Source organism: Lampris incognitus, chromosome 9, assembly GCF_029633865.1.
Source record: "Lampris incognitus isolate fLamInc1 chromosome 9, fLamInc1.hap2, whole genome shotgun sequence".
Classification (NCBI taxonomy): Eukaryota; Metazoa; Chordata; class Actinopteri; order Lampriformes; family Lampridae; genus Lampris; species Lampris incognitus.
Window position 1 is genome coordinate 18,420,043 of NC_079219.1, and position 11,420 is coordinate 18,431,462.

Consider the following 11,420-nt stretch of genomic DNA (forward strand, 5'->3'; position numbering starts at 1 on the left):
CTGTCTCTCTTTATCTATCTGTCCATCTGTCCATCTCTCCCTCTTTCTCTCCCTGTCTGCCCATCTCTCCCTCTCTCGCTCACGTTGTCTTTGTGTCGTTCACTGTCTGTCTATCTCTCTCCACCTGTCTCTCTGTCTGTCTTCCTCTTTTTCACACACTCTGTCTCTCCCTTGCTCTTTCCCTCTCTCCATCTCTCTCACTCTGTCTGTCTCTCCATGTCCATCTGTGTCTTTCTCCCTTTCTCCCTCACTCTCCCCCCTCTATCTGTCTGCCTGTCTGTCTCTCCCTCTGTCTGCCTGCCTACCTGTCTGTCTGTCTCTCCCTCTGTCTGCCTGCCTACCTGTCTGTCTGTCTGTCTGTCTGTGTGTCTCTCAAGTTTAGCTTCACTGTGCTTTGTTGCCATGACAATATTGACATTTGTTTTGCCAAAGACTTTTAGAAATAAATTTGCTTGCAAACAAAAGCATCTGAAGTAAAGTCAGCTGAAGTGCAACGCATTCAAAACGCAGACAGGAGAGAGCTGACCATTTCCCCCAAGATTAGTTAACATTTTTTGAATCAGACGCTATTATACTCTCACTCATTTATATCACACACACACACATACACACTACCACACACACACACACACACACACACACACACACACACACACACACACACACACACACACAGAAAAGCATAGTTTAGTCTCTCTCAGTATGCTCATCTACTCCCTTTCCCTCTCTTTCTTATGTTCACACACACACACACACACACACACACACACACACACACACACACACACACACACACACACACACACACACACATGCATACGTACACACATGCATACACACATAAGCACACACAAATAGAAATATCCTCTCTCTCTCTCTCTGTTTCTCTTTCTACTTTTTCTTCAGCTCACCCTCAGCCCTAAATGCCATGTGTGGCACCCTCCATTCTTTGCGTTGTGCGTGCAGAATGTTATTAAGACCCCCACGGCTCAGCATGTAACGCGTTTAAATCCTGGACGACATCCTCTGTACATTGCACTTACAGTCTCGAGTCTATTACGGTATCATATGAACTGGGTCAGTGTAAAATTTTCCTAATTTGAGGATAAACAAAACCCATAGCCTATGTGCACACACCACAGTTTTCTGACTACCGAAACATAACAGTGGAAAAGTTTGTCTTTGCACGTCTGAACGTCTGTACCGTGTAACACAGCCGATCCATCAACGTTTTGAAAAACATCTTCCGTCAAGTTTCTATCGCTTGGACCGACCCAAGCAAACCTTTAATCAGCGTGAAATACAGGGATGATTTCCAGCATAAATGTTTTTTTGCGACTCCATGTTGGACAGCACATAAATATAATAAGTGGCACCTGTTTATTTTCAATAGCCAGCATATTTGGTAACTTGAGCACGACACGCTTATTTGAAAATCCAGTCAAAGAGTTTGGTAGGGTTCCCATGTCTTCAGTGTGCATGGCATTACGAAGTGCAGTATGGAGTTGATTTGGAAACCTGAGGCGCGAGACCTCACACTGCATGTGTTGTAATGATAGATAGATGGATAGATAGCGACCTCAAGGCAACCTTTCTGTAGGCCCTCGCTGCTTCTTTCCAGCTGGACTCCCGCATTAAAATGAAGCAATGGCACATTTCACATGTTTTACCTGCAAATACCAGTTTACCGCGAAGGTTTTCTTACACTTAAGAACAGAAATCTGAAAAACGTAAATAAATAAATAACTCGTCCCATGATCCAAAACTGACTTAAATGTCCTGAGCACACAAAAGGCCCGTGTAGGAACGTTCATACCATACTGAGGTTAGGGTTGGGCGATGTGGACAAAATCAAATACCACGTAATTTTTTAGACCAAATATCTCGATATTGACATCATGATGATAGTGTGGGGATGACTATTGGTGCTTTCACCGAACATTTGCAAAATCAGATTTTTGATAAATAATCATCGGTAATGCCTATATAATAACTAAGTGGGTAAAGGCAAATAATAACACGGCTAGAGCAGTCTGGTAAGTTCAGAAGATGACATCACTTGTCTGTAATGCAGCCTTTAAAACCGGGAAAAGATAACACTTATGCCATATCATGATATTATGATATCCAGAATCCCAGACAATATCTAGTCTCAGATCACGATATGGATATAATATCAATATACATTGCCCATCCCAACCTGAGGTTTGGTTTGGCAGGGTGGTCCTGTGGTTTGCACTGTTGCCTCACAGCAAGAAGGTCCTGGGTTTGAACCCCAGGCCGTCCCGGGTCCTTTCTGTGTGGAGTTTGCGTGTTCTCTCTGTGTCTGTGTGGGTTTCCTTTGGGTGCTCCGGTTTCCTCCCACCATCAAAAACACATGCATGTTAGGGTTATTACTCCTGTCTGTGCCCCTGACCAAGGCAATGGGAAGAAGAACTGGAGTTGGTCCCCGGGCGCTGCAGCTGCCCACTGCTCCTACGCAATGGGATGGGTTAAATGCAGAGAACACATTTCATTGGACGAATGCGATTCATTGTAAGAGTACAAGGACAAAATAAAGTGGCTTATAGCCCACCTGCCTGTGTCGGGTTGTTGTACCGAGGCTGCAGTATTCTGAAGGGACTCGAGAGGTTTTGTCTTTGTATTGCTGCCAGTAGCTTTGGAAATCAAATCAACCTCTGACTCACAAAGAAAAGAGTTAAAACGGGCCGTATTTGCATGCCTTTGTGGGACCAAACAAACGGTGACATGCAAACATGGTACATGGTCGTTATTGGAGATGCGAGTTTGAAAGATACCCTATCAGCATTCGAGACATGCGAGGCCTTCCGTTGAGTCAAATTTGTGATAATTGGGGTGGAGGGAAGTAAAATTATTCTCGAAATCTAATGAATATGCAACACCCCACCGCAACCCCATCTATCAACTTCGTTCCGTTCACATAGCGGAGGTTTCTCTAAGATTAATTTGAAAATTGAAACCAAAGCCATCCGCAGCTTAAGCAGATGTTTTGTTTTTTTGTTTTTTTGGGGGAAGGGTTGTATTTCAGATCATGGCTGCCCAAGTTAAAAAGTTTGTGACATTTTTCTCACACACATCCGACCTTCACATCCTCTCCAGTACTATTATCCGCCCTTTTGGCCAAAGAGCCTCATCATACGGTAGGTAGACACCCATGAGGTGAGGCGGAGAGCGGCTCATGGAGAACAGCTCATGGAGAACAGCTAACCTTTCAACTATAAAGGGCACTCCTCTACCGAGATCAAACCAGCGGATGTTTATTCCAGATCACTGACGTAGAGGATGCTAAATATATCCCTTGCTCCATCACAGTGTATTGCTCTTTTCTTTTCTTTTCTTACGTTTTGGAATCGTTGGCCATTGCAGGCGTAGCGCACAGTCACAGAGAACTGACGTAAGGAGGCTCGGGGCTCGGACGTAGTCAGAGAAAACATACGCTCGTCCACCTACTCTGTTTCGAGCCTACACACCACGTTAAGGAAATCTCAGCAGTGAGGTCACGGCTTGCCGCAGGATGACAGAATGTAACACACACGGAGACGAAGAAAAACTAGGGTAAACACACACGCACGCGCACACACACGCCGAAAATGCACGTACGCACCTCAGCACTGAGGTTTGGGTGAACCACAACAGCTATGCGGAGTCTTTTCGCTCTACTCACACACACATACGCACACACACACACACACACATGCAAACACACACACACACATATGCAAACACACACAAATAGACACATATACACTTTAGCAGACACATGCATGGCCTCTGACGCCTGAGCTGGGTGACGGCGGGGTCTATATAATACAAGCATAGGAAACGTGGGTGTTGTGAGGTGAACCAGAGATCCAAAGCGTGACCAGTACACACACACACACACACACACACACACACATACACATATTTAAAGCTCAACCAACATACCCACACACCAGCAAATAAATCACAATGGAGCGTACTTTGGCAGCACACTGACTTATATCCACAAATTGTTAGCTGGTTTCGGTGTGTGAGAGTTTAACACAACAACGATACAGTATGTATGCATGTGGGTCAGAAGGGAAAATATCCATGATTTATTTTGATGGCCATTCAATACGAAAACATGTTCCTCAAGGCTGAAACGCCAAGCCATGGCAAAGCCCGGGCCAAATGTGTGTGATTTATCACACACTGTCTCTTTACACAATGTTCGGTTGTGACCAACTTTTTTTTTTCTCTTTCTCTTTTGATAAAGCCGGCATCACCTGATTTAAATACAATTGAGAGGAAAAGATTTTGAGATTAGCTCTGTGCAGCGCAGCAAATGGACAGTGGACCTCTTGCTATCTTGTTTGCATACTACAGGAAGATAGGAGATCTTCGTCGGCCTGATCCGATTATTATTCAACTCCCAGGTTACAACTGGGCACCCGTGCACCTGTGCACCCACATGGTTACACGTTAGCCAGTTTTACTTGTTTGTGTGTGTGTGTGTGAGAGAGAGAGAGAGAGAGAGAGAGAGAGAGAGCGAGAGAGAGTGTGTTTGTGTGTCTTTTAAGAAGCAAGGGATCTTTCCAAATTCCAGTCATTTCCATAACAGATCTCATAAATGTATGTATGGAAAAGGGAACCGATAACTCCCCACTGGGAGAGAAGGGCAGAGAAGGAGGCTAAGAGAGCAGAAATGGAGAAGGAGAGAACGAAAGAGAGCACTACAAGGATTCACCACGAGGATTCAGGGTGTCTCACACAGACTCACTTAGAGCCCGGGACGTGTGCACTATGAAGAATAGCGATAAAGAATAATACTATATCTGACCATAATATATCTGATCAGATGGTGTTGGGTCTCGGACCAAGAGAGCACATCGGGAGGAACCAGCTCATGCAGCTAAGCTGGCTCCCTGTGGAGTCCAGACTGACACAGTTAAAACTCTGTCAGGGTAACCGAATTGTAAATGGTGAAGCCCCAAATTACTTATTAAACTACTTCCTGCAGGTCAGAGTGGCCAGGCACTCCACCAGGTCCAGTGTAGCAGATCTGACCCTGCAAGGATCAGTGGTCAGATGGATAAAAGTTCATTTAGGTACTCAGGTGTCCAGGATTGGAATGATGTTCCTGACAGCACTGAACAGTCTCTGAACTCAGACACGTCTAAGGCAAAACTGAAACACTGTCTTTTAGATAACGCACCCCTGTGAAGACAGTTGTATAGGCAGGGTTGTATGCAGCTCCTTTAATGGACCAGTTTTAGTATAATAAGAAGTGTGTTAAGTTTTCAACTAGCAATAATCCAAATAATACTACAAAAATAAAAATAATAAAACAAAATAAAAATAAATATAAAATAACAATACATATAAAAATAAATATAATATTAAATAAATATATATATAAATATAAAATAATAATAAATATAAAATAAAATAAAATGAAAATAATCGGGAACACTTTCTATGAAGCTTGCATCTATAATGCCCTGTACGCATCTATAACGCCCTATAAGTGTAGCTATAAGTCATTGTAAGATTAATTATAACCATGTATACGCCCTCACACCTCATAACCACCTTTACGATACATTATCTCAATTTAAAACAGATTATGCATTATAAATATGTCATCATTAGCCTGTGTATCTGTCAAATGTCATAATGCATCATAGCCAACTCGTTTTGCTGAAGTTTTGTAGAGCTGCATAATGAGACTTCAGTGCTATTTCACAGTCTTCAGCCATAGCCATTAGTCATTGTAATACAAATTATAGGAAAGTATGGGCGTTATAGATGCAATAGATGCTTATAGGACTTTATAGATGCAAGCTTCATAGAAAGTGATACCAAATAATCCAAAGATATGTACACCGTACGGCATATATACGACACACATCATATGTACACCGTACTAAATTGTTCCTAGGTGTGAATGTGTGTGTCGACCTTGTGATGGACTGGCGGCCTGTCCTGGGTGTCTTCCCACCTGCTGCCCAGTGACTGCTGGGATAGGCTCCAGCATCCCCGCGACCCTGAGTAGGATAAGCAGTTTGGATAATGGATGGATAGAAGTGTGTACTTTAACCTGTTGTCAGAATAATGCCTGTTAATGTCCAATGTGAATATTGATGTTTTTGTGTTTTTATATGCCGTTAATGCCATACTCCACTATCTCCGCGTGCACATGCACGTATGCGTACGCACATGCACACACTTCCATGACATCTAAGTACAACAAGGACCACAACGGAAATAAGTCCTGTGACTACGTTGTGTTATCCTTGATTTTCTTTGAATTATGCATGTAGTATATTATATGGTGTTGCAGCCATGTAATCAGTACTTTTAAAACTAATTGTCAGAGCAATAAACTAAACTAAAATATAGACATAAAGATAGAGAAAAAATAAAATACATCGAAAGATGATTGATTGATTGGCTGACTGACTGACTGACTGACTGACTGACTGATCGATCGGTTGGATAAAAGCTTTCGATTTATCTAAAAGAGGATCCTGGGCTGACATAACCAATGTATTTACAGACTGGAAAAAAAACATGATCACTTTTAGTCTTCAGCCTAGACGTGGAGCAGCAAAACAGTGCTGCCAAAGAAAATGCTGACAGCAAAAGGCCATGCATTCAAGTTAAGTGTTTCACCAGAAATATCATGGCATAAAATTAGTAACGTGACAAATGCATTTTTCACAAAATCTTGGTGTAATCCATTTTAAACTCAATTTCTCTGCCAACACACCGTTAAGGTACCATACCATTACAGAAATCTGTATGGTACAACAACGTCAATGTCTGACTCTAAAACTCCTAAACACATGGCCAACTGCTTGGTCTACCAATGGAGGGGCACGGTCATCGCGTGGTGTAATAATCTGAGAATGCCAAACGGTGACAATTTGGGTTAATCTCCTATTTTAAAGGTTGTTCTTGACAGGTCTGTGGTAACCATGAACCAGCGTTCAGACCTGCTCCAGACATGGCCTGAAAAAAACAACACATTGCACTCCCAATGCTCTTCACATGAGGTCAGCTTAGTTCTCCACTGGGTCGATGGGGTAAGATGGCCTTAGTGCAAAGAGGAAACCCAGGCCACACCAATTTAATCTGTGTTGTTGCATAGACCAAAGACGAACCATGTTGCCATGTTAGGTTCTCTGACCTTCTCGTGTTTTCCACTCCCGCCTCTCTGCGGTCCACCTCAAGAGTTTTAGTTTCAGCCTGTTTCATATCTTTCGCTGCCCGGGCCCTTCAGATGTAAATCACACTGGACAACTCTTTATTTTACTGACTGATGAGAAAGCCTCAACTGGATGCTGTAATGATCCATATGGGGTGTGGGTATCAAAAAAGAAATGGGGAAAGATGGAAGGAAGTAACAGTTTCTTTCCACAGGCAGTCAGGTTGCTGAACAGCGGACACACCCATATGCACCTTACATTGCTGTGTTATCATGTACTTTTCTATATTGTGTATATAATGTATGAGTTCATGTGTACATAGTCTATGTAGGGTTTTTTTTGGGATGGTGTATCCTTGTGTCCTTTATCCTCATCTCCTGTCATGTCAAGGCAGAGAGAGTCAGAGCACAAGAATTTCATTGTATTCCAATACACAAGACAATAAAGTTGAATTTGAACTTGAACAGACCAATCAGAAAGATGGGCGAGCACACTGAGGATGAGAAAGGAGAGCGGGAGAATGAATTACAGATCTATTTTGGCATGCTTGATGATGGCATGAGTAAATTGTAGGCAGAGAACAAGAGAAAGAGTTTACAGAAGAAGTGACAAAAAAGGAGAGGGAGAGTGAGAGAGAGAGAGAGAGATGCAGTCAAGAGTAAGAAGCAGACGGGCATGAATGAAGGAAAAGGGCTGCAGAAGATTTGATGGCTGTAGCCTTCGCCGGTCGAAGCAGTGCGTTACGTGTGTCTATGAGAGAAAGAACACTGGCGAGATCCTCTGAGTATCACGGCAGCTGGTGTGGTCACCTTGTTTTCTCTTTTGGGATTTCAGAAAAGCATTTAGGGGAAACCGTACACCGAGCATATATCCAACATAGTGCTGAGAGCGATTCATTAAATGGGGATTTTACTCAGGACATTCTCATTGGATTCATGTTAGATTGGCAAGAGTGGCTCGTTTCCTGCACGCTTGCTGCATCGCGCCAGTCAATCAAACATATTTATGGTTTAGATCAGAGGATTTTCTTTTTTCATTTCAAGTTTGGGGTTGTGACCCAAAATGAGTCACTGTTCTGTAGCTGGTGAGATTAATGGTGTTTCTTTTTAATGAGGCTGAATCACAGGACGTTTATCGTCACATCCGGATGGCAGAAAAAAAAAATTATCAGTCAAAAACGAAAAACATTGGACGACCCGAAGAACTCTGTCTGGAATGTCACAAGGATGTCATTAGGAATCAGGAACACTTTGTCATTTCACTTCATGTACTTGCGTACATGAAATGAAACGCAATATCACTTGACCCAGCCCACAGCAGTGCAACACAAAGACAAAAACACTTATCCGAAAACTACAAGAACACATACATCCAAACTAAGAACACATATATCCAAACTAAGAACACGTATCCAAACTAAGAACAAATATATCCAAACTAAGAACAAATATATCCACACTAAGAACACATATATCCAAACTAAGAACACATATATCCAAACTACTACTGCTACTACAACTGCTACTTTCAGCTGCTCCTGTTAGGGGTCGCCACAGTGGATCATCTGTTTCCATTTCTTCCTGTCTTCTGCATCTTCCTGTGTCACACCAGCCACCTGCATGTCCTCCCTCACCACATCCATAAACCTCTTTGGCCTTCCTCTTTTCCTCTTCCCTGGCAGCTCCATATTCAGCATCCGTCTCCAAATATACCCAGCATCTCTCCTCCACACATGTCCAAGCCATCTCAATCTTGCCTCTCTTGCTTTGTCTCCAAACCGTCCAACCTGAGGTGTCCCTCTAATATAATCATTCCTAGTCCTGTCCTTCGTCATCACGGCCAATGAAAATCTTAGCATCTTCAACGCTGCCACCGCCAGCTCCGCCTCCTGTCTTTTCGTCAGTGCCACTATCGCCAAACCATATAACATAGCTGGTCTGACAACCATCTTGTCAACCTTCCCTTTAACTCTTGCTGGTACCCTTCTGTCGCAAATCACTCCTGACACTCTTCTCCACCCACTCCACCCTGCCTACACTCTCTTCTTCACCTCTCTTTTGCACTCCCCATAACTTTGGACAGTTGACCCCAAGTATTTAAACTCATATGCCTTCGTCACCTCCACTCCTTGCATCCTCACCATTCCACTGTCCTCCCTCTCATTCACACATAGGTGTTCCATCTTGCTCCTACTGACTTTCATCCCTGTTCTCTCCAGTGCATACCTCCACCTCTCCAGGCTCTCCTCAACCTGCACCTCACTCTCGCTACAGATCACAACGTGATCCGCAAACATCATAGTCCACGGAGGCTCCTGCCTGATCTCACCTGTCAACCTGTCCATCACCACTGCAAACAAGAAAGGGCTCAGAGCCGATCCTTGACATAATCCCACCTCCACCTTGAACCCATCTGTCATTCCAATCACACGCCTCACCATTGTCACACTTCCCTCATACATATCCCGCACCACTCCTACATACTTCTCTGCAACTCCCGACTCTCTCATACAATACCACACCTCCTCTCTCGGCACCCTGTCATATGCTTTCTCCAAATCCACAAAGACACAGTGTAACTCCTTCTGGCCTTCTCTATACTTCTCAATTCTCAAAGCAAACATCGAATCTGTAGTGCTCTTTCGTGGCACTTCCCAATTCACTGTCCCCACATCATATTATCTTCTCTCTCTCTCATTTTCTTCATTCATCAGCACCTCAATGGACTCCTTCCACCTTCTCAGCACACTCTCCTCGCTTGTCACCACATTTCACTATCCTTGATTGCCCTAACCTGCTGCACAGCCTTCCCAACTTGGTCCCTCTGTGTAGCCAATCGGTACAAGTCCTTTTCTCCTTCTTTAGTGTGCAACCTCTCATACAACTCACCATACGCCTTTTCCTTTTCCACCTCTCTCTTCGCTTTACGCTGCATCTCCTTGTACTCCTGTCTACTTTCTTCATTTCTATGACTATCCCACTTCTTCTTTTCCAACCTCTCCCTCTGTATATTTTGCTGTACTTCCTCCTCCCATCACCAAGTCTCCTTGTCTTCCTTCCTCTGTCCTGATGACACACCAAGTACCTTCCTAGCTGTCTTCCTCACTATTTCTGCAGTGCTTGCCCAGCCATCCGGCAACTCTTCACTACCACCCCAGTACCTGTCTTAACTCCCCCCTGAACTCCACACAACAGTCTTCCTTCTTCAACTTCCACCATTTGATCTTTGGTTCTGCCTTCACTCGCTTCCTCTTCTTGGTCTCCAAAGTCATCCTACACTACAGACCACCGTCCAATGCTGCCTAGCTACATTCTCTCCTGTCACCTTGCAGTCTCCAATCCCTTTTAGATCGTGCCTTCTACATAAGATATAGTCCATCTGTGTGCACCTTCTTCCACTCTTGCACGTCACCCTGTATTCCTCCCTCTTCTTGAAATATGTATTCACCACAGCCATTTCCATCCTTTTCAGAAAATTCACCACCATCTGTCCTTCCACATTTCTCTCCTTGACACCATACTTACTCATCACCTCCTCATCACCTCTGTTCCCTTCACCAACATGCCCACTGAAGTCTGCTCCAATCACGACTCTCTCCCCCTTGGGTTCACTCTCCATCATTTCATCCAATTCACTCCAGAATTCTTCTTTCTCTTCCATCTCACACCCAACTTGCGGGGCATATGCACTGATAACATTCATCAACACACCTTCGATTTCCAGCTTCATACTCATCACTCTGTCTGACATTCTCTTCACCTCCAGCACACTCTTGACATACTCTTCCTTCAGAATTACCTGTACCCCATTTCTCCATGGTTTGAACTCACCTCCGATGCTCCTGGCCTTACTCCCCTTCCACCTGGTCTCTTGCACACACAGTATACCTATCTTTCATCTTTCCATCATATCAGCCAGCTCTCTCCCTTTACCAGTCATAGTGCCAACATTCAAAGTTCTGCCGTCCCTCTCGCCCAACAGTAGCATAGTTTCCACCGGTACCCTGCTGGCTAATTGTACTGGTGGCGGTGGTTGGTAACCAGGGCTGTGACCGTCCCTGTATGGAAAGCTTATTTATGATCCACATATTTGATTTGGCAAAGATTTTATGCCAGATGCCCTTCCTGATGCAACCCTCCCCACTTATCCATATACATATATCTATCTCTATCTCTCTCTCTCTCTCTCTCTCTCTCTCTCTCTCTCTCGCTCTCTCTCTCTCTC